We start from the raw sequence: 26,020 nt of genomic DNA, 5'->3' as shown, positions 1-26,020 counted from the left end.
TTTTCGCGTTATTTTTGGGGAAATCCTTGAAAATTCATGTACAGTTGAAGCATTGAACAGACCCAACTGATGAGCCAAACATTCTTGGGAGACGTCTGATAGCTCATAAGTGGTCACGGAATATCTGGGTTGTTTTAAAATCACTTTCCTGTGAATAGGCAGCGCAGCAGCAGAGTGCACCTGGCACTTTGGCGATAAATCAAACCAGCCCAGTTTTTGTTAAGAAAATAAATTACTCGGTGTCACTTTATTACACCACTGTCATTGTGCTCCCCTAGGCCTGGGCCTAGTGGGCCTATTTGTAAATTCTGGCCTGTGCGTGGGTGTGGTTACCAGGCATTTTAGATTATGATATGTTCCTCCACTTTTTTTGAACGTGTAATAGTTAGAACAGTTAAAAGTTATAAAAAAGTTTCATGAAGTATGTGGATTTAGCAACCAAGCTTCTAGCATATTAATCTTGGTTGTAGCTATAGCTACAACCTAGTAATGAAAAAACCCTAGCCCATAGTAACCGAAAACTTAAAACTAGTTTTAGAAAAAAAAACTGTCAAATAAGGAAGAGTTTATTCGAGAATTATTGATTTTAATGATATAAGTTTGCCGAGGGAAAAAATCTATAGGAATTTCAAAAATAGCATGAAACCTCACGAAAATAATTTCGAATCGAAACGAAAACTCCACCATTAGAATCACCATAGTCGAAATACCTTACAGAGGAAAATTTACACCACCGATCAAGAACAACAAGAAAACACACATGATAGTAGAGTATCGTAAGTTTATCCCCGTAAGGTATGTTATTTGTAATATATAAACTTCCGATCTTGAACAACAAGAAAAATCAATTTATTGACGACTCACGTAGGGTTATCCCCTAAGGTTATTCCCGTAAGGTTATCCCCGTAAGGTTATTCCCGTAAGGTATGTTATTTGGAAAATTTAAACCTCCGATCTTGAACAACAAGAAAAATCACTTTATTGACGATTACCGTAAGGTTATTCCCGTAAGGTATGTTATTTGGAAAATTTAAACCTCCGATCTTAAACAACAAGAAAAATCACTTTATTGACGATTCCCGTAAGGTTATTCCCGTAAGGTTATCCCCTTAAGGTTATTCCAGTAAGGTATGTTATTTGGAAAATTTAAACCTCCGATCTTGAACAACAAGAAAAATCACTGTATTGACGATTCCCGTAAGGTTATTCCCGTAAGGTTATTCCCATAAGGTATGTTATTTGGAAAATTTAAACCTCCGATCTTGAACAACAAGAAAAATCACTTTATTGACGATTCCCGTAAGGTTATTCCCGTAAGGTATGTTATTTGGAAAATTTAAACCTCCGATCTTGAACAACAAGAAAAATCACTTTATTGACGACTCCCGTAAGGTTATCCCCGTAAGGTTATTCCCGTAAGGTATGTTATTTGGAAAAGTTAAACCTCCGATCTTGAACAACAAGAAAAATCACTTTATTGACGATTCCCGTAAGGTTATCCCCGGAAGGTTATCCCCGTAAGGTTATTACTGTTATGTATGTTATTTTGAAAATTTAAACCTCAGATCTTGAACAACAATAAACATCACTTTATTGACGACTCCCGTAAGGTTATGCCCGTAAGATTATTCAAGGAACGTATTTTATGTGGACAAGTTAAACCTCAGATCTTGAACAACAAGAAAAATCACTTTATTGACGATTCCCGTAAGGTTATCCCCGTAAGGTTATTCCCGTAAAGTATGTTATTTGGAAAAATTAAACCTACGATCTTTAACAACAAGAAAAATCACTTTATTGACGATTCCCGTAAGGTTATCCCCGTAAGGTTATTCCAGTTAGGTATGTTATTTGGAAAATTTAAACCTCCGATCTTGAACAACGAGAAAATTCACTTTATTGACGATTCCCGTAAGGTTATACCCGTAAGGTTATTCCCATAAGGTATGTTATTTGGAAAATTTAAACCTCCGATCTTGAACAACAAGAAAAATCACTTTATTGACGATTCCCGTAAGGTTATCCCCGTAAGGTTATTACCGTAAGGTCTGTTATTTGGAAAATTTAAACCTCCGATCTTGAACAAAAAGAAAAATCACTTTATTGACGATTCCCGTAAGGTTATCCCCGTAAGTTTATTCCCGTTAGGTATGTTATTAGGAAAATTTAAACCTCCGATCTTGAACAACAAGAAAAATCACTTTATTGACGATTCCCGTAAGGTTATCCCCGTAAGGTTATTCCCGTAAGGTATGTTATTAGGAAAATTTAAACCTCCTATCTTGAACAACAAGAAAAATCACTTTATTGACGATTCCCGTAAGGTTATCCCCGTAAGGTTATTCCCGTAAGGTATATTATTTGGAAAATTTAAACCTCCGATCTTGAACAACAAGAAAATTCACTTTATTGACGATTCCCGTAAGGTTATTCCCGAAAGGTTATTCCCGTAAGGTATGTTATTTGGAAAAATTAAACCTCCGATCTTGAACAACAAGAAAAATCACTTTATTGACGATTCCCGTAAGGTTATCCCCGTAAGGTTATTCCCGTAAGGTATGTTATTCGGAAAATTTAAACCTCCGATCTTGAACAACAAGAAAAATCACTTTATTGACGATTCCCGTAAGGTTATCCCCGTAAGGTTATTCCCGTAAGGTATATTATTTGGAAAATTTAAACCTCCGATCTTGAACAACAAGAAAAATCACTTTATTGACGATTCCCGTAAGGTTATCCCCGAAAGGTTATTCCCGTAAGGTATGTTATTTGGAAAATTTAAACCTCCGATCTTGAACAACAAGAAAAATCACTTTATTGACGATTCCCGTAAGGTTATCCCCGTAAGGTTATTCCCGTAAGGTATATTATTTGGAAAATTTAAACCTCAGATCTTGAACAACAAGAAAATTCACTATATTGACGATTCCCGTAAGTTTCTCACAGTCAGGTAATTCACGTAAGGGATTTTATTTGGAAAATTTAAACCTCCGATCTTGAACAACAAGAAAAATCACTTTATTGACGATTCCCGTAAGGTTATCCCCGTAAGGTATGTTATTTGGAAAATTTAAACCTCCGATCTTGAACAACAAGAAAAATCACTTTATTGACGATTCCCGTAAGGTTATCCCCATAAGGTTATTACCGTAAGGTATGTTATTTGGAAAAGTTAAACATCCGATCTTGAACAACAAGAAAAATCACTTTATTGACGATTCCCGTAAGGTTATACCCGTAAGGTATGTTATTTGGAAAATTTAAACCTCCGATCTTGAACAACAACAAAAATCACTTTATTGACGAGTCCCGTAAGGTTATCCCCGTAAGGTTAGTCCCTTAAGGTATATTAATTGGAAAAATTAAACCTCCGATCTTGAACAACAAAAAAAATCACTTTATTGACGAGTCCCGTAAGGTTATTACAGTAAGGTTATTCCCGTAAGGTATTTTATTTGGAAAATTTAAACCTACGATTTTGAAAAACAAGAAAAATCACTGTATTGACGATTCCCGTAAGGTTATCCCAGTAAGGTATGTTATTCTGAAAATTTAAACCCCCGATCTAGAACAACAAGAAACATCACTATATTGACGATTCAAGAAAGGTTATACCCATATGTTAATACCCCTTCTGTATTTTATTTGTACTATTTAAAAATATGATCTTTAAAACCAAGAAAAATCACGTTATTAACTATTCCCGTAAGGTTATTCCCGTAAGGTTATTACATTTAGTTATTTTATTTGGAAAATTTAAACCTCCGATCTTGAACAACAAGAAAAATCACTTTATTGACGATTCCCGTAAGGTTATACCCGTAAGGTATGTTAATTGGAAAATTTAAACCTCAGATCTTGAACAACAAGAAAAATCACTTTATTGACGATTCCCGTAAGGTTATCCCCGTAAGGTTATTCCCGTAAGGGATGTTATTTGTAAAAGTTAAACATACGATCTTGAACAACAAGAAAAATCACTTTATTGACTATTCCCGTAAGGTTATTCCCGTAAGGTATGTTATTTGGACAATTTAAACCTCCGATCTTGAACAACAAGAAAAATCACTTTATTGACGATTCCCGTAAGGTTATCCCCGTAACGTTATTCCCGTAAGGTATGTTATTTGGAAAATTTAAACCTCCGATCTTGAACAACAAGAAAAATCACTTTATTGACGATTCCCTTAAGGTTATCCCCGTAAGGTTATTCCCGTAAGGTATTTTATTGGGAATATTTAAAACTCAGATCTTGAACAACTAGAAAAATCACTTTATTGACGAGTCCCGTAAGGTTATCCCCGTAAGGTTATTCCCGTAAGGTATGTTATTTTGAAAATTTAAACCTCCGATCTTGAACAACAAGAAAAACCACTTTATTGACGATTCCCGTAAGGTTATCCCCGTAAGGTTATTCCCGTAAGGTATGTTATTTGGAAAATTTAAACCTCAGATCTTGAACAACAAGAAAAATCACTTTATTGACGAGTCCCGTAAGGTTATCCCCGTAAGATTATTCCCCTAAGGTATGTTATTTGGAAAATTTAAACCTCCAATCTTGAACAAGAAAATTCACTTTATTGAAGATTCCCGTAAGGTTATCCCCGTAAGGTTATTCCCGTAAGGTATGTTATTTGGAAAATTTAAACCTCCGATCTTGAACAACAAGAAAAATCACTTTATTGACGATTCCCGTAAGGTTATCCCCGTAAGTTTATTACAGTAAGGTATGTTATTTGGAAAATTTAAACCTCCGATCTTGAACAACAAAAAAAATCACTTTATTGACGATTCCCGTAAGGTTATCCCCGTAAGGTTATTCCCGTAAGGTATGTTATTTGGAAAATTTAAACCTCCGATCTTGAACAACAAGAAAAATCACTTTATTGACTAGTCTCGTAAGGTTATCCCCGTAAGGTATTTTATTCGGAAAATTTAATCCTCCGATCTTGAACAACAAGAAAAATCACTTTATTGACGATTCCCGTAGGGTTATCCCCGTAAGGTTATTCCCGTAAGGTATGTTATATGGAATATTAAAACATCCCATCTAGAACAACAAGAAAAATCACTTTATTAACGAGTCCCGTAAGGTTATCCCCTTAAGGTTATTCCAGTAAGGTATGTTATGAGGAAAATTTAAACCTCCGATCTTGAACACCAATAAAAATCACTTTATTGACGATTCCCGTAAGGTTATCCCCGTAAGGTTATTCCCGTAAGGTATGTTATTTGGAAAATTTAAACCTCCGATCTTGAACAACAAGAAAAATCACTTTATTGACGATTCCCGTAAGGTTATCCCCGTAAGGTTATTCCCGTAAGGTATGTTATTCGGAAAATTTAAACCTCCGATCTTGAACAACAAGAAAAATCACTTTATTGACGATTCCCGTAAGGTTATCCCCGTAAGGTTATTCCCGTAAGGTATGTTATTTGGAAAATTTAAACGTCCGATCTTGAACAACAAGAAAAATCACTTTATTGACGATTCCCGTAAGGTTATCCCCGTAAGTTTATTCCCCTAAGGTATGTTATTTGGAAAATTTAAACCTCCGATCTTGAACAACAATAAACCTCACATGATTGACGATTCCCGTAAGGTTATCCCCGGAAGGTTATTCCCGTTAGGGATGTTATTTGGAAAATTTAAACATCCGATCTTGAACAACAAAAAAAATCACTTTATTGACGATTCACGTAAGGTTATCCCCGTAAGGTTATTCCCTTAAGGTATTTTATTTGGAAAATTTAAACCTCCGATCTTGAACAACAAGAAAAACCACTTTATTGACGATTCCCGTAAGGTTATACCGGTAAGGTTATTCCCTTAAGGTATGTTATTATGAAAATTTAAAACTCCGATCTTGAACAACAAGAAAAATCACATTATTTACGAGTCCCGTAAGGTTATCCCCGTAAGGTTATTCCCGTAAGGTATTTTATTTGGAAAATTTAAACCTCCGATCTTGAACAACAAGAAAAATCACTTTATTGACGATTCCCGTAAGGTTATCCCCGTAAGGTTGTTCCCGTAAGGTATGTTATTTGGAAAATTTAAACCTCCTATCTTGAACAACAAAAAAAATCACTTTATTGACGAGTCCCGTAAGGTTATCCCCGTAAGGTTATTCCCGTAAGGTATGTTATTAGGAAAATTTAAACCTCCGATCTTGAACAACAAGAAAAATAACTTTATTGACGATTCCCGTAAGGTTATACCCGTAAGGTATGTTAGTTGGAAAATTTAAACCTCCGATCTTGAACAACAAGAAAAATCACTTTATTGACGATTCCCGTAAGGTTATCCCCGTAACGTTATTCCCGTAAGGTATGTTATTTGGAAAATTTAAACCCCCGATCTTGAACAACAAGAAAAATCACTTTATTGACGATTCCCGTAAGGTTATCCCCATAAGGTTATTCCAGTAAGGTATGTTATTTGGAAAATTTAAACCTCCGATCTTGAACAACCAGAAATATCACTTTAATAACGATTCCCGATAGTTTATCCCAGTAAGGTTAGGCCAGTTAGGTATGTTAATTGGAAAAATTTAAAACTCCTATCTTGAACAACAAGAAAAAACACTTTATTGACGATTCCAGTAAGGTTATTACCGTCAGGTTGTTCAATATAGGAATGTTATTCGGAAAATTTAATCACACGATCATGAACAACGAAAAAAATCACTATATTGACGATTCCCTAAAGGTTATCCCCGTAAGGTTATTCCCGTAAGGTATGTTATTTGGAAAATTTAAACCTCCGATCTTGAACAACAAGAAAAATCACTTTATTGACGATTCCCGTAAGGTTATCCCCGTAAGGTTATTCCCGTAATGTATGTTATTTGGAAAATTTAAACCTCCGATCTTGAACAACAAGAAAAATCACTTTATTGACGATTCCCGTAAGGTTATCCCCGTAAGGTTATTCCCGTAAGGTATGTTATTTGGAAAATTTAAACCTCCGATCTTGAACAACAAGAAAAAACACTTTATTGACGATTCCCGTAAGGTTAACCCCGTAAGGTATGTTATTCGGAAAATTTTAACCTCCGATCTTGAACAACAAGAAAAATCACTTTATTGACGATTCCCGTAAGGTTATCCCCGTAAGATTATTCCCGTAAGGTATGTTATTTGGAAAATTTAAACCTCCGATCTTGAACAACAAGAAAAATCACTTTATTGACGATTCCAGTAAGGTTATCCCCGTAAGTTTATTCGCGTTAGGTATGTTATTAGGAAAATTTAAACCTCCGATCTTGAACAACAATAAAAATCACTTTATTAACGATTCCCGTAAGGTTATCCCCGTAAGGTTATTCCCGTAAGGTATTTTATTTGGAAAATTTAAACCTCCGATCTTGAACAACAAGAAAAATCACTTTATTGACGATTCCCGTAAGGTTATACCCGTAAGGTATGTTATTTGTAATATTTAAAACTCCGATATTGAACAACAAGAAAAATCACTTTATTGACGATTCCCGTAAGGTTATACCCGTAAGGTTATTCCCGTAAGGTATTTTATTTGGAAAATTTAAACCTCCGATCTTGAACAACAAGAAAAATCACTTTATTGACGATTCCCGTAAGGTTATTCCCGTAAGGTATGTTATTTGGAAAATTTAAACCTCCGATCTTGAACAACAAGAAAAACCACTTTATTGACGATTCCCGTAAGGTTAAACCCGTAAGGTATGTTAGTTGGAAAAATTAATCCTCCGATCTTGAACAACAAGAAAAATCACTTTATTGACGATTCCCGTAAGGTTATCCCCGTAAGGTTATTCCCGTAAGGTATGTTATTTGGAAAATTTAAACCTCCGATCTTGAACAACAAGAAAAATCACTTTATTGACGATTCTCGTAAGGTTATTCCCGTAAGGTATGTTATTTGGAAAATTTAAACCTCCGATCTTGAACAACAAGAAAACTCACTTTATTGACGATTCCCGTAAGGTTATCCCCGTAAGGTTATTCCCGTAAGGTATGTTATTTGGAAAATTTAAACCTCAGATCTTGAACAACAAGAAAAATCACTTTATTGACGATTCCCGTAAGGTTATCCCCGTAAGGTTAGTCCCGTAAGGTATGTTATTTGGAAAATTTAAAACTCCGATCTTGAACAACAAGAAAAATCACTTTATTGACGATTCCCGTAAGGTTATACCCGTAAGGTTATTACCGTAATGTATGTTATTTCGTAAAATTTAAACATACGATATTGAACAACAATAAAAATCACTTTATTGACGAGTCCCTAAAGGTTATCTCCGTAAGGTTAGTCCCGTAAGGTTTTTTATTTGTAAAATTTAAACCTCCGATCTTGAACAACAAGAAAAATCACTTTATTGACGATTCCCGTAAGGTTATTCCCGTAAGGTATGTTATTTGGAAAATTTAAACATCCGATCTTGAACAACAAGAAAAATCACTATATTGACGAGTCCCGTAAGGTTATACCCGTAAGTTTATTCCCGTTAGGTATGTTAATTGGAATATTTAAACCTCCGATCTTGAACAACAAAAAAAATCACTTTATTGACGATCCCCGTCAGGTTATTCCAGTAAGGTAATTTATGTTGCCTATTTAAACATCCGATCTTGAACAACAAGAAAAATCACTGTATTGACGATTCCCGTAAGGTTATCCCCGTAAGATTATTCCCGTAAGGTATGTTATTTGGAATATTTAAACCTCCGATCTTGAACAACAAGAAAAATCACTTTATTGACGATTCCCGTAAGGTTATACCAGTAAGGTTATTAACTTACGGTATGATAATTGGATTATTTAAACCTCCGATCTTGAACAACAATAAAATTCACTTTATTTACGATTCCGGTTTGGTTATCCCCGTAAGGTTATTCCCGTAAGGTATGTTATTTGGAAAATTTAAACCTCCGATCTTGAACAACAAGAAAAATCACTTTATTGACGATTCCCGTAAGGTTATCCCCGTAACGTTATTCCCGTAAGGTATGTTATTTGGAAAATTTAAACCTCCGATCTTGAACAACAAGAAAAATCACTTTATTGACGATTCCCGTAAGGTTATCCCCGTAAGATTATTCCCGTAAGGTATGTTATTTGGAAAATTTAAACCTCCGATCTTGAACAACAAGAAAAATCACTTTATTGACGATTCCCGTAAGGTTATTCCCGTAAGGTATGTTATTTGGAAAATTTAAACCTCCGATCTTGAACAACAAGAAAAATCAATTTATTGACGATTCACTTATGGTTATCCCCGTAAGGTTATTCCCGTAAGGTATGTTATTTGGAAAAGTTAAACCTCCGATCTTGAACAACAAGAAAAATCACTTTATTGACGATTCCCGTAAGGTTATACCCGTAAGGTATGTTAATTGGAAAATTTAAACCTCCGATCTTGAACAACAAGAAATATCACATTATTGACGAGTCCCGTAAGTTTATCCCCGTAAGGTTATTCCCGTAATGTATGTTATTTGGAAAATTTAAACCTCCGATCTTGAACAACAAAAAAAATCACTTTATTGACGAGTCCCGAAAGGTTATCCCCGTAAGGTTAGGCACGTAAGGTATGTTATTTGGAATATTTAAACCTCCTATCTTGAACAACAATAAAAATCACTTTATTGACGATTCCCGTAAGGTTATCCCCGTAAGTTTATTCCCGTAAGGTATGTTATTTGGAAAATTTAAACCTCCGATCTTGAACAACAAGAAAAATCACTTTATTGACGATTCCCGTAAGGTTATCCCCGTAAGGTTATTCCAGTAAGGTATGTTATTTGGAATATTTAAACCTCCCATCTTGAACAACAATAAAAATCACTTTATTGACTAGTCCCGTAAGGTTATCCCCGTAAGATTATTCCCGTAAGGTATGTTATATGGAAAATTTAAACCTCCGATATTGAACAACAAGAAAAATCACTTTATTGACGATTCACGTCAGGTTATTCCCGTAAGGTATGTTATTTGTAAAATTTAAACCCCCGATCTTGAACAATAAGAAAAATCACTTTATTGACGATTCCCGTAAGGTTATCCCCATAAGGTTATTCCAGTAAGGTATGTTATTTGGAAAATTTAAACCTCAGATCTTGAACAACAAGAAAAATCACTTGATTGACGATTCCCGTAAGGTTATACCCGTAAGGTTATTCCCGTTAGGTATGTTATTTGGAAAATTTAAACCTCCGATCTTGAACAACAAGAAAAATCACTTTATTGACGATTCCCGTAAGGTTATCCCCGTAAGGTTATTCCAGTAAGGTATGTTATTCGGAAAATTTAAACCTCCGATCTTGAACAACAAGAAAAATCACTTTATTGACTATTCCCGTAAGGTTATCCCCGTAAGGTATGTTATTTGGAAAATTTAAACCTCCGATCTTGAACAACAAGAAAAATCACTTTATTGACGATTCCAGTAAGGTTATCCCCGTAAGGTTATTCCCGTAAGTTATGTTATTTGGAAAATTTAAACCTCCGATCTTGAACAACAATAAAAATCTCTTTATTGACGATTCCCGTAAGGTTATTCCCGTAAGGTATGTTATTTGGAAAATTTAATCCTCCGATCTTGAACAACAAGAAAAATCACTTTATTGACGATTCCCGTAAGGTTATCCCCGTAAGGTATGTTATTTGGAAAATTTAAGCCTCCGATCTTGAACAACAAGAAAAATCACTTTATTGACGATTCCCGTAAGGTTATCCCCGTAAGTTTATTCCCGTAATTTATGTTATTTGGAAAATTTAAACCTCCGATATTGAACAACAAGAAAAATCACTTTATTGACGATTCCCGTAAGGTTATCCCCGTAAGGTATGTTATTTGGAAAATTTAAACCTCCGATCTTGAACAACAAGAAAAATCACTTTATTGACGATTCCCGTAAGGTTATCCCCGTAAGGTTATTCCCGTAAGGTTATCCCCGTAAGGTTATTCCCGTAAGGTATGTTATTTGGAAAATTTAAACCTCCGATCTTGAACAACAAGAAAATTCACTTTATTGACGATTCCCGTAAGGTTATCCCCATAATGTTATTCCCGTAAGGTTAGCCCCATAAGTTATGTTATTTGGAAAATTTAAACCTCCGATCTTTAACAACAAGAAAAATCACTTTATTGACGACTCCCGTAAGGTTATCCCCGTAAGGTTATTCCCGTTAGGTCTTTGATATGGAAAATATCAATCTCCGATCTTGAACAACAAGAAAAATCACTTTATTGACTATTCCCGTAAGGTTATCCCCGTAAGGTTATTCCCGTAAGGTTATACCCGTAAGGTTATTCCCGAAAGGTATGTTATTTGGAAAATTTAAACCTCCGATCTTGAACAACAAGAAAAAGTAACAATCACTTTATTGAAGATTCCCGTAAGTTTACACCCGTCAGGTAATTCCAGTAATGTATGTAATTTTTACAATTTAACACACCGATCTTTAACAACCAGAACAAACCATTTAGTGACGAGTCCCGTATGGGGATCCCCTTCATATTGTTCAAAAAAGTACTTTTAGGCGGAAAATTTAAACATCCGATTTTTAACAAAGAAAAAAATCACTATATTGACGATTCCCGTAAGCTTATAACCGTAAGGTATGTTAGTTGGAATATATAATCCTCAGATCTTGAACAACAAGAAAAATCACGTTATTGTCGATTCCCGTAAGATTATTCCCGTAAGGTATGTTATTTGGAAAATTTAAACCTCCGATCTTGAACAACAAGAAAAATCACTTTATTGACGATTCCCGTAGGGTTATCCCCGTAAGGTTTTTTAGTTGGACAATTTAATCCCCCGATCTTGAAAAATAAGAAAAATAACTTTATTGACGATTCCCGTAAGGTTATCCCCGTAAGGTTATTCCCGTACGGTATATTATTTGGAAAATTTAAACCTCCGATCTTGAAAAACAAGAAAATTCACTTTATTGACGATTCCCGTAAGGTTATTCCCGTAAGGTATGTTATTCGGAAAATTTAAACCTCCGATCTTGAACAACAAGAAAAATCACTTTATTGACGATTCCCGTAAGGTTATCCCCGTAAGGTTATTCCCGTAAGGTATTTTATTAGGAAAATTTAAACCTCCGATCTTGAACAACAAGAAAAATCACTTTATTGACGATTCCCGTAAGGTTATACCCGTAAGGTTATTCCCGTAAGGTATGTTATTTGGAAAAATTTAAACATCCGATCTTGAACAACAAGAAAATTCACTTTATTGACGATTCCCGTAAGGTTATTCCCGTAAGGTTATTCCCGTCAGGTATGTTATTTGGAAAATTTAAACCTCCGATCTTGAACAACAAGAAAAATCACTTTATTGACGATTCCCGTAAGGTTATTCCCGTAAGGTATGTTATTTGGAAAATTTAAACCTCCGATCTTGAACAACAAGAAAAATCACTTTATTGACGATTCCCGTAAGGTTATCCCCGTAAGGTTATTCCCGTAAGGTATGTTATTTGGAAAAGTTAAACCTCCGATCTTGAACAACAAGAAAAATCACTTTATTGACGATTCCCGTAAGGTTATTCCCGTAAGGTATGTTATTTGGAAAATTTAAACCTCCGATCTTGAACAACAAGAAAAATCACTTTATTGACGAGTCCCGTAAGGTTATCCCCGTAAGGTTATTCCCGTAAGGTATGTTATTTGGAAAATTTAAACCTCCGATCTTGAACAACAAGAAAAATCACTATATTGACGATTCCCGTAAGGTTATCCCCGTAAGGTTATTCCCGTAAGGAATGTTATTTGGAATATTTAAACCTCCGATCTTTAAAAACAAGAAAAATAACTTTATTGACGATTCCCGTAAGGTTATTCCCGTAAGGTATGTAATTTTGAAAATTTAAACATCCGATCTTGAACAACAAGAAAAATCACTTTATTGACGATTCCCGTAAGGTTATTCCCGTAAGGTTATTCCCGAAAGGTATGTTAATTGGAAAATTTAAACCCCCGATCTTGAACAACAAGAAAAATCACTTTATTGACGATTCCCGTAAGGTTATCCCCATAAGGTTATTCCAGTAATGTATGTTATTTGGACAATTTAACCCTCCGATCTTGAACCACAAGAAAAATCACTTTATTGACGATTCCCGTAAGGTTATTCCCGTTAGGTATGTTATTTGGAAAATTTAAACCTCCGATCTTGAACAACAAGAAAAATCACTTTATTGACGATTCCCGTAAGGTTATCCCCGTAAGGTTATTCCAGTAAGGTATGTTATTAGGAAAATTTAAACCTCAGATCTTGAACAACAAGAAACATATCAGTCTTGTCGAGTCTCTTAATGTTATCCCACTTCTTTATTTTATCCTTAATATATAAAACACCTATCTTGACAAACAAGAAAAATAACATTAGTAAAGACTACAGTCGTGATAGCCAATTCAGGTTGTTAAAGATATGGCTGTTCAGCGGAAAATTTAAACATCCTATCTTTAACAAAAAAAAAATACACGGACTTAACGATTCCCGTACGGTTATCCCCGTACGATTATTACAGAAAGGTATGATATTTGGAAAATTTAAACCTCCGATCTTGAACAACAAGAAAAATCCCTTTATTGACGATTCCCGTAAGGTTATACCCGTAAGGTTATTCCCGTAAGGTATGTTATTTGGAAAATTTAAGCCACCGATCTTGAACAACAAGAAAAATCACTTTATTGACGATTCCCGTAAGGTTATCCCCGTAAGGTTATTCCCGTAAGGTATGTTATTTGGAAAATTTAAACCTCATATCTTGAAAAACAATAAAAATAACTTTATTGACGATTACCGTAAGGTTATACCAGTAAGGTATGTTATTTGGAAAATTTAAACCTCCGATCTTAAACAACAAGAAAAATCACTTTATTGACGATTCCCGTAAGGTTATTCCCGTAAGGTTATCCCCGTAAGGTTATTCCAGTAAGGTATGTTATTTGGAAAATTTAAACCTCCGATCTTGAACAACAAGAAAAATCACTTTATTGACGATTCCCTTAAGGTTATCCCCATAAAGTTATTCCCGTAAGGTTATCCCCGTAAGGTTATTCCCGTAAGGTATGTTATTTGGAAAATTTAAACCTCCGATCTTGAACAACAAGAAAAATCACTTTATTGACGATTCCCGTAAGGTTATCACCTTAAGGTTATTACACTAAGGAATTTTATTTTGAAAATTTAAAAATCAGATCTTTAAAAACAAGAAAAATCACTTTATTGACGATTCCCGTAAGGTTATCCCCGTAAGTTTATTCCCTTAAGGTATGTTATTTGGAAAATTTAAACCTCCGATCTTGAACAACAAGAAAAATCACTTTATTGACGATTCCCGTAAGGTTATCCCGGTAAGGTTATTCCCGTAAGGTATGTTATTCGGAAAATTTAAACCTCCGATCTTGAACAACAAGAAAAATCACTTTATTGCCGATTCCCGTAAGGTTATACCCGTAAGGTATGTTATTTGTAAAATATAAACTTCCGATCTTGAACAACAAGAAAAATCACTTTATTGACGAGTCCCGTAAGGTTATCCCCGTAAGATTATTCCCATAAGGTATGTTATTTGGAAAATTTAAACCTCCAATCTTGAACAACAAGAAAAATCACTTTATTGACGATTCCCGTAAGGTTATCCCCGTAAGGTTATTCCCGTAAGGTATGTTATTTGGAAAATTTAAACCTCCGATCTTGAACAACAAGAAAAATCACTTTATTGACGATTCCCGTAAGGTTATCCCCGTAAGGTTTAAATAGTAATAGTAATTTATTAACACACACAAGGACAATACATTTTACTCACTACCGACCCAAGAACCTGGGGTCAGGTTGTCCTAAGGGTAGGCATATATCAAAATTTCATATTCACAACAGAAATATACAACCTAGGCCTAAAAAAAATAAAATAAAAGAAAAATCATTCCCCTTCGCACGCAGTTCCTACCACCAATCACAAAATCACCATACTTGTCCTCCAGGTACATAAAAAAAAACATAAAAAAAAAAAAAAAAAAACAAAAAATTTAAAAATCATATTTCTCATATAACATTCCTTTTATTTTATTTTTAAATTCCTTCAGATCCCCTATTTCTCTTAACTCTTTATTAACCCCATTCCACAACTTTAATCCCCTATAAATAGGCGAGAATGTCGACCTGGCAGACACCACGAGCGGGGCATGTAAATTTTCCCTTTGGCGAGTTTCATGATCATGAATCGAAGATCTAGCTTTTAGCATTCCTGAAAAGCAAGACGGTAATAATTCATTATTATATTTGAACATAAATTGAAGGCTATATTCCCGTAAGGTTATTCCCGTTAGGTATGTTATTTGGAAAATTTAAACCTCCGATCTTGAACAACAAGAAAAATCACTTTATTGACGATTCCCGTAAGGTTATCCCCGTAAGGTTATTCCAGTAAGGTATGTTATTCGGAAAATTTAAACCTCTGATCTTGAACAACAAGAAAAATCACTTTATTGACGATTCCCGTAAGGTTATGCCCGTAAGGTATGTTATTTGGAAAATTTAAACCTCCGATCTTGAACAACAATAAAAATCACTTTATTGACGATTCCCTTAAGGTTATCCCCTTAAGGTTATTCCAGTAAGGTATGTTATTTGGAAAATTTAAACCTCCGATCTTGAACAACAAGAAAAATCACTTTATTGACGATTCCCGTAAGGTTATTCCCGTAAGGTATGTTATTTGTAAAATTTAAACATCCGATCTTGAACAACAAGAAAAATCACTTTATTGACGATTCCCGTAAGGTTATCCCCGTAAGGTATGTTATTTGGAAAATTTAAACCTCCTATCTTGAACAACAAGAAAAATCACTTTATTGACGATTCCCGTAAGGTTATCCCCGTAAGGTTATTCCCGTAAGGTTATCCCCGTAAGGTTATTCCCGTAAGGTATGTTATTTGGAAAATTTAAACCTCCGATCTTGAACAACAAGAAAAAGTAAAAATCACTTTATTGACGATTCCCGTAAGGTTAAACCCGTAAGGTTATTCCCGTAATGTATGTTATTTGGAAAATTTAAACCTCCGATCTTGAACAACAAAAAAATTCACTTTATTGACGATTCCCGTAAGGTTATCCCCGTAAGGTTATTCCCGTAAGGTATGTTATTTGGAAAATTTAAACCTCCGATCTTGAACAACAAGAAAAATCACTTTATTGACGATTCCCGTAAGGTTATCCCCGTAAGGTTATTCCCGTAAGGTATGTTATTTGGAAAATTTAAACCTCCGATCTTGAACAACGAGAAAATTCACTTTATTGACGATTCCCGTAAGGTTATTCCCGTAAGGTTATTCCCGTAAGGTATGTTATTTGGAAAATTTAAACCTCCGATCTTGAAAAACAAGAAAAATCACTTTATTGACGATTCCCGTAAGGTTATCCCCGTAAGGTATGTTATTTGGAAAATTTAAACCTCCGATCTTGAACAACAAGAAAAATCACTTTATTGACGATTCCCGTAAGGTTATCCCCGTAAGGTTATTCCCGTAAGGTATATTATTTGGAAAATTTAAACCTCCGATCTTGAACAACAAGAAAATTCACTTTATTGACGATTCCCGTAAGGTTATTCCCGTAAGGTATGTTATTCGGAAAATTTAAACCTCCGATCTTGAACAACAAGAAAAATCACTTTATTGACGATTCCCGTAAGGTTATGCCCGTAAGGTTATTCCCGTAAGGTATGTTATTTGGAAAATTTAAACCTCCGATCTTGAACAACAAGAAAAATCACTTTATTGACGATTCCCGTAAGGTTATCCCCGTAAGGTTATTCCCGTAAGGTATGTTATTTGGAAAAATTTAAACCTCCGATCTTGAACAACAAGAAAAATCACTTTATTGACGATTCCCGTAAGGTTATCCCCGTAAGGTTATTCCAGTTATGTATGTTATTTGGACAATTTAAACCTCCGATCTTGAACAACAAGATAAATCACTTTATTGACGATTCCCGTAAGGTTATTCCCGTAAGGTATGTTATTTGGAAAATTTAAACCTCCGATCTTGAACAACAAGAAAAATCACTTTATTGACGATTCCCGTAAGGTTATCCCCGTAAGGTTATTCCCGTAAGGTATGTTATTTGGAAAATTTAAACCTCCGATCTTGAACAACAAGAAAAATCACTTTATTGACGATTCCCGTAAGGTTATTCCCGTAAGGTATGTTATTTGGAAAATTTAAACCTCCGATCTTGAACAACAAGAAAAATCACTTTATTGACGATTCCCGTAAGGTTATCCCCGTAAGGTTATTCCCGTAAGGTATGTTATATGGAAAATTTAAACCTCCGATCTTGAACAACAAGAAAAATCACTTTATTGACGATTCCCGTAAGGTTATCCCCGTAAGGTTATTCCCGTAATGAATGTTATTTGGAATATTTAAACCTCCGATCTTGAACAAGAAGAAAAATCACTTTATTGAAGATTCCCGTAAGGTTATCCCCGTAAGGTTATTCCCGTAAGGTATGTTATATGGAAAATTTAAACCACCGATCTTGAACAACAAAAAAAATCACTTTATTGACGATTCCCGTAAGGTTATCCCCGTAAGGTTATTCCCGTAAGGTATGTTAATTGGAAAATTTAAACCCCCGATCTTGAACAACAAGAAAAATCACTTTATTGACGATTCCCGTAAGGTTATCCCCATAAGGTTATTCCAGTAAGTTATGTTATTAGGACAATTTAAACCTCCGATCTTGAACAACAAGAAAAATCACTTTATTGACGATTCCCGTAAGGTTATTCCCGTTAGGTATGTTATTTGGAAAATTTAAACCTCCGATCTTGAACAACAAGAAAAATCACTTTATTGACGATTCCCGTAAGGTTATCCCCTTAAGGTTATTCAAGTAAGGTATGTTATTTGGAAAATTTAAACCTCCGATCTTGAACAACAAGAAAAATCACTTTATTGACGATTCCCGTAAGGTTATACCCGTAAGGTTTGTAAGGTGTAAAATTTAAACATCAGATATTGAACATCTCGTAAAAACACTTGTTTGACGATTCAGGTACGGGTATTACCCTAAGGTTGTTCCACTTAGGTCTTTTAGTCGGAAAATATAAATACCCTATATTGAACAACGAAAGAATCCACAGTAATGACGATTCCCGTAAGGTTCTCACCGTAAGGTTATTCCCGAAAGGTATGATATTTGGAAAATTTAAACCTCCTATCTTGAACAACAAGAAAAATCCCTTTATTGACGATTCCCGTAAGGTTATCCCCGTAAGGTTATTCCCGTAAGGTATGTTATTTGGAAAATTTAATCCTCCGATCTTGAACAACAAGAAAAATCACTTTATTGACGATTCCCGTAAGGTTATCCCCGTAAGGTTATTCCCGTAAGGTATGTTATTTGGAAAATTTAAACCTCCTATCTTGAAAAACAAGAAAAATTACTTTATTGACGATTCCCGTAAGGTTATTCCCGTAAGGTATGTTATTTGGAAAATTTAAACCTCCGATCTTGAACAACAAGAAAAATCACTTTATTGACGATTCCCGTAAGGTTATTCCCGTAAGGTTATCCCCGTAAGGTTATTCCCGTAAGGTATGTTATTTGGAAAATTTAAACCTCCGATCTTGAACAACAAGAAAAATCACTTTATTGACGATTCCCGTAAGGTTATCCCCATAAAGTTATTCCAGTAAGGTTATCCCCGTAAGGTTATTCCCGTTAGGTATGTTATTTGGAAAATTTAAACCTCCGATCTTGAACAACAAGAAAAATCACTTTATTGACGATTCCCGTAAGGTTATCCCCGTAAGGTTATTCCAGTAAGGTATGTTATTAGGACAATTTAAACCTCCGATCTTGAACAACAAGAAAAATCACTTTATTGACGATTCCCGTAAGGTTATCACCGAAAGATTATTCCCGTAAGGTATGTTATTTGGAAAATTTAAACCTCCGATCTTGAACAACAAAACAAATCACTTTATTGACGATTCCCGTAAGGTTATCCCCGTAAGGTTATTCCAGTAAGGTATGTTATAGGGAATATTTAAACCTCAGATCTTGAACAACGAGAAAAATCACTTTATTGCCGATTCCCGTAAGGTTATTCCCGTAAGGTATGTTATTTGGAAAATTTAATCTTCCGATCTTGAACAACAAGAAAAATCACTTTATTGACGATTCCCGTAAGGTTATCCCCGTAAGATTATTCCCATAAGGTATGTTATTTGGAAAATTTAAACCTCCGATCTTGAACAACAAGAAAAATCACTTTATTGACTATTCCCGTAAGTTTATCCCCGTAAGGTTATTCCCGTAAGGTATGTTATTTGGAAAATTTAAACCTCCGATCTTGAACAACAAGAAAAATCACTTTATTGACGATTCCCGTAAGGTTATCCCCGTAAGGTTATTCCCGTAAGGTATGTTATTTGGAAAAATTTAAACCTCCGATCTTGAACAACAAGAAAAATCACTTTATTTACGATTCCCGTAAGATTATTCCAATAAGGTATGTTATTTGGAAAATTTAAACCTCCGATCTTGAACAACAAGAAAAATCACTTTATTGACGATTCCCGTAAGGTTATTCCCGTAAGGTATGTTATTTGTAAAATTTAAACCTCCGATCTTGAACAACAAGAAAAATCACTGTATTGACGATTCCCGTAAGGTTATCCCCGTAAGGTTATTCCCGTAAGGTATTTTATTTGGAAAATTTAAACCTCCGATCTTGAACAACAAGAAAAATCACTTTATTGACGATTCCCGTAAGGTTATTCCCGTAAGGTATGTTATTTGGAAAATTTAAACCTCCGATCTTGAACAACAATAAAAATCACTGTATTGACGAGTCACGTAAGGGTATCCCCGTAAGGTTAGTACCGTAAGGTATGTTATTTGGAAAATTTAAACCTCCGATCTTGAACAACAAAAAAAATAACTGTATTGACGAGTCCCGTAAGGTTATCCCCGTAAGGTTATTCCCGTAAGGTATGTTATTTGGAATATTTAAATCTCCGATCTTGAACAACAAGAAAAATCACTTTATTGACGATTCCCGTAAGGTTATACCCGTAAGTTTATTCCCGTAAGGTATGTTATTTGGAAAATTTAAACCTCCTATCTTGAACAACAAGAAAAATCACTTTATTGACGATTCCCGTAAGGTTATCCCCGTAACGTTATTCCCGTAAGGTATGTTATTTGGAAAATTTAAACCTCCGATCTTGTACAACAATAAAAATCACTTTATTGACGATTCCCGTAAGGTTATCCCCGTAAGATTAGTCCCGTAAGGTATGTTATTTGGAAAATTTAAACCTCCGATCTTGAACAACAAGAAAAATCACTTTATTGACGATTCCCGTAAGGTTATTCCCGTAAGGTATGTTATTTGGAAAATTTAAACCTCCGATCTTGAACAACAAGAAAAATCACTGTATTGACGAGTCACGTACGGTTATCCCCGTAAGGTTATTCCCGTAAGGTATGTTATTTTGAAAAGTTAAACCTCCGATCTTGAACAACAATAAAAATCACTTTATTGACGATTCCCGTAAGGTTATTCCCGTAAGGTATGTTATTTGGAAAATTTAAACCTCCGATCTTGAACAACAAGAAAAATCACTTTATTGACGATTCACGTAAGGTTATACCCGTAAGGTTATTCCCGTAAGGTATGTTATTTGGAAAAGTTAAACCTCCGATCTTGAACAACAAAAAAAATCACTTTATTGACGAGTCCCGTATGTATATCCCCTTATGGTTAGTAACTTAAGGTTTGTTAATGGTTATATTTTAACCTGCTAACTATAAAAAAAACAAAAATCAATTTATTGCCGAGTCCCGTAAGGTTATCCCCGTAAGGTTATTCAGGTTATGTATTTTATTTGGAAAATTTAAAAACCCGATCGTGAACAACAAAAAAAATCACTGTATTGACGATTCCCGTAAGGTTATCCCCGTAACGTTATTCCCGTAAGGTATGTTATTTGGAAAATTTAAACCTCCGATCTTGAAAAACAATAAAAATCACTTTATTGACGATTCCCGTAAGGTTATCCCCGTAAGATTATTCCCGTAAGGTATGTTATTTGGAAAATTTAAACCTCCGATCTTGAACAAGAAAAATCACTTTATTGACGATTCCCGTAAGGTTATCCCCGTAAGGTAAGTAATTTGGAAAATTTAAACCCCCGATCTTGAACAACAAGAAAAATCACTTTATTGACGATTCCCGTAAGGTTATCCCCATAAGGTTATTCCAGTAAGGTATGTTATTTGGAAAATTTAAACCTCAGATCTTGAACAACAAGAAAAATCACTTTATTGACGATTCCCGTAAGGTTATCCCCGTAAGGTTAGTCCCGTTAGGTATGTTATTTGGAAAATTTAAACCTCCGATCTTGAACAACAAGAAAAATCACTTTATTAACGATTCCCGTAAGGTTATCCCCGTAAGGTTATTCCAGTAAGGTATGTTATTCGGAAAATTTAAACCTCAGATCTTTAACAACAAGAAAAATCACTTTATTGACGATTCCCGTAAGGTTATTCCCGTAAGGTATGTTATTTGGAAAATTTAAACCTCCGATCTTGAACAACAATAAAAATCACTTTATTGACGATTCCCGTAAGGTTATCTCCGTAAGGTTATTCCCGTAAGGTATGTTATTTGGAAAATTTAAACCTCCGATCTTGAACAACAAGAAAAATCACTTTATTGACGATTCCCGTAAGGTTATACCCGTAAGGTATTTTATTTGGAAAATTTAAACATCCGATCTTGAACAACACGAAAAATCACTGTATTGACGATTCCCGTAAGGTTATCCCCGTAAGGTATGTTATTTGGAAAATTTAAGCCTCCGATCTTGAACAACAAGAAAAATCACTTTATTGACGATTCCCGTAAGGTTATACCCGTAAGGTTATTCACGTAAGGTATTTTATTTGGAAAATTTAAACATCCTATCTTTAACAACAAGATAAATCACTTTATTGACGATTCCCGTAAGGTTATTCCCGTAAGGTATGTTATTTGGAAAATTTAAACCTCCGATCTTGAACAACAAGAAAAATCACTTTATTGACGATTCCAGTAAGTTTATCCCCGTAAGGTTAGTCCCGTAAGGTTATCCCCGTAAGGTTATTCCCGTAAGGTATGTTATTTGGAAAATTTAAACCTCCGATCTTGAACAACAAGAAAAATCACTTTATTGATGATTCCCGTAAGGTTATCACCATAAGGTTATTCCCGTAAGGTTATCCCCGTAAGGTTATTCCCGTAAGGTATGTTATTTGGAAAATTTAAACCTCCGATCTTGAACAACAAGAAAAATCACTTTATTGACGACTCCCGTAAGGTTATCCCCGTAAGGTTATTCCCGTAAGGAATGTTATTTGGAAAAGTTAAACCTCCGATCTTGAACAAAAATAAAAATCACTTTATTGACGATTCCCGTAAGGTTATACCCGTAAGGTTATTCCCGTAAGGTTATCCCCGTAAGGTTATTCCCGTAAGGTATGTTATTTGGAAAATTTAAACCTCCGATCTTGAACAACAAGAAAAAGTAAAAATCACTTTATTGACGATTCCCGTAAGGTTACACCCGTAAGGTTATTCCCGTAAGGTATGTTATTTGGAAAATTTAAACCTCCGATCTTGAACAACAAGAAAAATCACTTTATTGACGATTCCCGTAAGGTTATCCCCGTAAGGTTATTCCCGTAAGGTATGTTATTTGGAAAATTTAAACCTCCGATCTTGAACAACAAGAAAAATCACTTTAGTGACGATTCCCGTAAGGTTATCCCCGTAAGGTTATTCCCGTAAGGTATATTATTTGGAAAATTTAAACCTCCGATCTTGAACAACGAGAAAATTCACTTTATTGACGATTCCCGTAAGGTTATTCCCGTAAGGTTATTCCCGTAAGGTATGTTATTTTGAAAATTTAAACCTCCTATCTTGAACAACATGATAAATCACTTTATTGACGATTCCCGTAAGGTTATCCCCGTAAGGTTATTCCAGTAAGGTATGTTATTTGGAATATTTAAACCTCCGATCTTGAACAACAAGAAAAATCACTATATTGACGATTCCCGTAAGGTTATCCCCGAAAGGTAATTCACGTAAGGTATTTTATTTTGAAAATTTAAACATCCGATCTTGAACAACAAGAAAATTCACTTTATTGACGATTCCCGTAAGGTTATGCCCGTAAGGTATGTTATTTGGAAAATTTAAACCTCCGATCTTGAACAACAAGAAAAATCACTGTATTGACGATTCCCGTAAGGTTATCCCCGTAAGGTTATTCCCGTAAGGTATGTTATTCGGAAAATTTAAACCTCCGATCTTGAACAACAAGAAAAATCACTTTATTGACGATTCCCGTAAGGTTATCCCCGTAAGGTTATTCCCGTAAGGTATTTTATTTGGAAAAATTTAAACCTACGATCTTGAACAACAAGAAAAATCACTTTATTGACGATTCCCGTAAGGTTATCCCCGTAAGGTTATTCACGTAAGGTATTTTATTCGGAAAATTTAAACCTCCGATCTTGAACAACAAGAAAAATCACTTTATTGACGATTCCCGTAAGGTTATTCCCGTAAGGTATGTTATTTGGAAAATATAAACCTCCGATCTTGAACAACAAGAAAAATCACTTTATTGACGATTCCCGTAAGGTTATACCCGTAAGGTTATTCCCGTAAGGTATGTTATTTGGAAAAGTTAAACCTCCGATCTTGAACAACAATAAAAATCACTTTATTGACGAGTCCCGTAAGGTTATACCCGTAAGGTAAGTTATTTGGAAAATTTAAACATCCGATCTTGAACAACAAGAAAAATCACTTTATTGACGATTCCCGTAGGGTTATCCCCGTAAGGTTATTCCCGTAAGGTATGTTATTTGGAAAATTTAAACCTCCGATCTTGAACAACAAGAAAAATCACTTTATTGACGATTCCCGTAAGGTTATCCCCGTAAGGTTATTCACGTAAGGAATGTTATTTGGAATATTTAAACCACCGATCTTTAACAACAAGAAAAATCACTTTATTGACGATTCCCGTAAGGTTATCCCCGTAAGGTTATTCCCGTAAGGTATGTTATTTGGAAAATTTAAACCTCCTATCTTGAACAACAAGAAAAATCACTTTATTGACGATTCCCGTAAGGTTATCCCCGTAAGGTTAGTCCCGTAAGGTATGTTATTTGGAAAATTTAAACCCCCGATCTTGAACAACAAGAAAAATCACTTTATTGACGATTCCCGTAAGGTTATCCCCATAAGGTTATTCCAGTAAGGTATGTTATTTGGAAAATTTAAACCTCCGATCTTGAACAACAAGAAAAATCACTTTATTGACGATTCCCGTAAGGTTATTCCCGTTAGGTATGTTATTTGGAAAATTTAAACCTCCGATCTTGAACAACAAGAAAAATCACTTTATTGACGATTCCCGTAAGTTTATCCCCGTAAGGTTATTCCAGTAAGGTATGTTATTAGGAAAATTTAAACCTCCGATCTTGAACAACAAGAAAAATCACTTTATTGACGATTCCCGTAAGGTTATACCCGTAAGGTATGTTATTTGGAAAATTTAAAACTCCGATCTTGAACAACAACAAAAATCACTTTATTGAAGATTCCCGTAAGTTTATCCCAGTAAGTTTATTACCTTTATGTATTTAATTTGTCTTTTTTAAGCCTCAGAACTATAAAATCCAGTTATCGCACGGTATTGTCTATTCACTATATTCGATTACCGAAATGTTGTTCCATTAAGGTTTGTTATTTGGAAAATTTAAACCCCCGATCTTTAACACCAAAAAAACTCACTTCATTGACGATTCCCGTAAGGTTATAACCATACGATTATTCAAGATAGTAATGTTATTTTGAAAATTTAAGCCTCCGATCTTGAACAACAAGAAAAATCACTTTATTGACGATTCCCGTAAGGTTATCCCCGTATGGTTATTCACGTAAGGTATGTTATTTGTAAAATTTAAACCTCATAACTTGAAAAACAAGATAATTCACTTTATTGACGATTCCCGTAAGGTTATTCCCGTAAGGTAGGTTATTTGGAAAATTTAAACCTCCGATCTTAAACAACAAGAAAAATCACTTTATTGACGATTCCCGTAAGTTTATTCCCGTAAGGTTATACCCGTAAGGTTATTCCCGTAAGGTATGTTATTTGGAAAATTTAAACCCCCGATCTTGAACAACAAGAAAAATCACTTTATTGACGATTCCCGTAAGGTTATTCCCATAAGGTTATTCCCGTAAGGTTATCCCCGTAAGGTTATTCCAGTAAGGTATGTTATTTGGAAAATTTAAACCTCCGATCTTGAACAACAAGAAAAATCACTTTATTGACGATTCCCGTAAGGTTATCACCGAAAGGTTATTCCCGTTAGGTATGTTATTTGGAAAATTTAAAGATCCGATCTTGAAAAACTAAAAAAATCACTTTATTGACTATTCCCGTAAGTTTATCCCCGTAAGGTTATTCCCGTAAGGTTATCCCCGTAAGGTTATTCCCGTAAGGTATGTTATTTGGAAAATTTAAACCTCCGATCTTGAACAACAAGAAAAATCACTTTATTGACGATTCCCGTAAGGTATGCCCTGACTCAAATTACAAACTCCAGATATAATTATTTTCATTTGCAAAAGGAACATTACTAGAGCTTTATATTGAAAGCACTCGTCCAAAAGGGACGTGGCTCGGTGTCCGTATCATTCCGCCTCCTTTCTTTGACCTATATATTTTAGTCAAACTCAGTTTGAAACTTACAAAATATAATGCCTTTCACTTGATATATGATTCAACGATCCCAAAAGAAGAACATGAATGGCGTTAAAATCGAAATCTGTGCCCTTACAGGAAAATAATATTTAATTGGCAGACTTCAGATATCCGAAAACGTTAGCGGTATTGTGTAAAAATTATAATTTAACGTTAGTA

At 34.8% G+C, this 26,020-nt stretch overlaps 1 protein-coding gene across 2 annotated transcripts in view; it reads right to left on the bottom strand.

Annotated features, from left to right (window-relative positions):
• Positions 1–26,020, bottom strand: part of pcm (5'-3' exoribonuclease pacman) — a 221,926-nt gene that overhangs the window by 3,514 nt on the left and 192,392 nt on the right. The window lies entirely within an intron of this gene.

The sequence above is a fragment of the Artemia sp. Qi Xiang Cuo genome, chromosome 6, assembly GCF_049724085.1.
Source record: "Artemia sp. Qi Xiang Cuo chromosome 6, ASM4972408v1, whole genome shotgun sequence".
NCBI lineage: Eukaryota > Metazoa > Arthropoda > Branchiopoda > Anostraca > Artemiidae > Artemia > Artemia sp. Qi Xiang Cuo.
The sequence above is the reverse complement of the archived record's forward strand: the minus strand, read 5'-3'. Positions and strand labels throughout refer to the sequence as shown.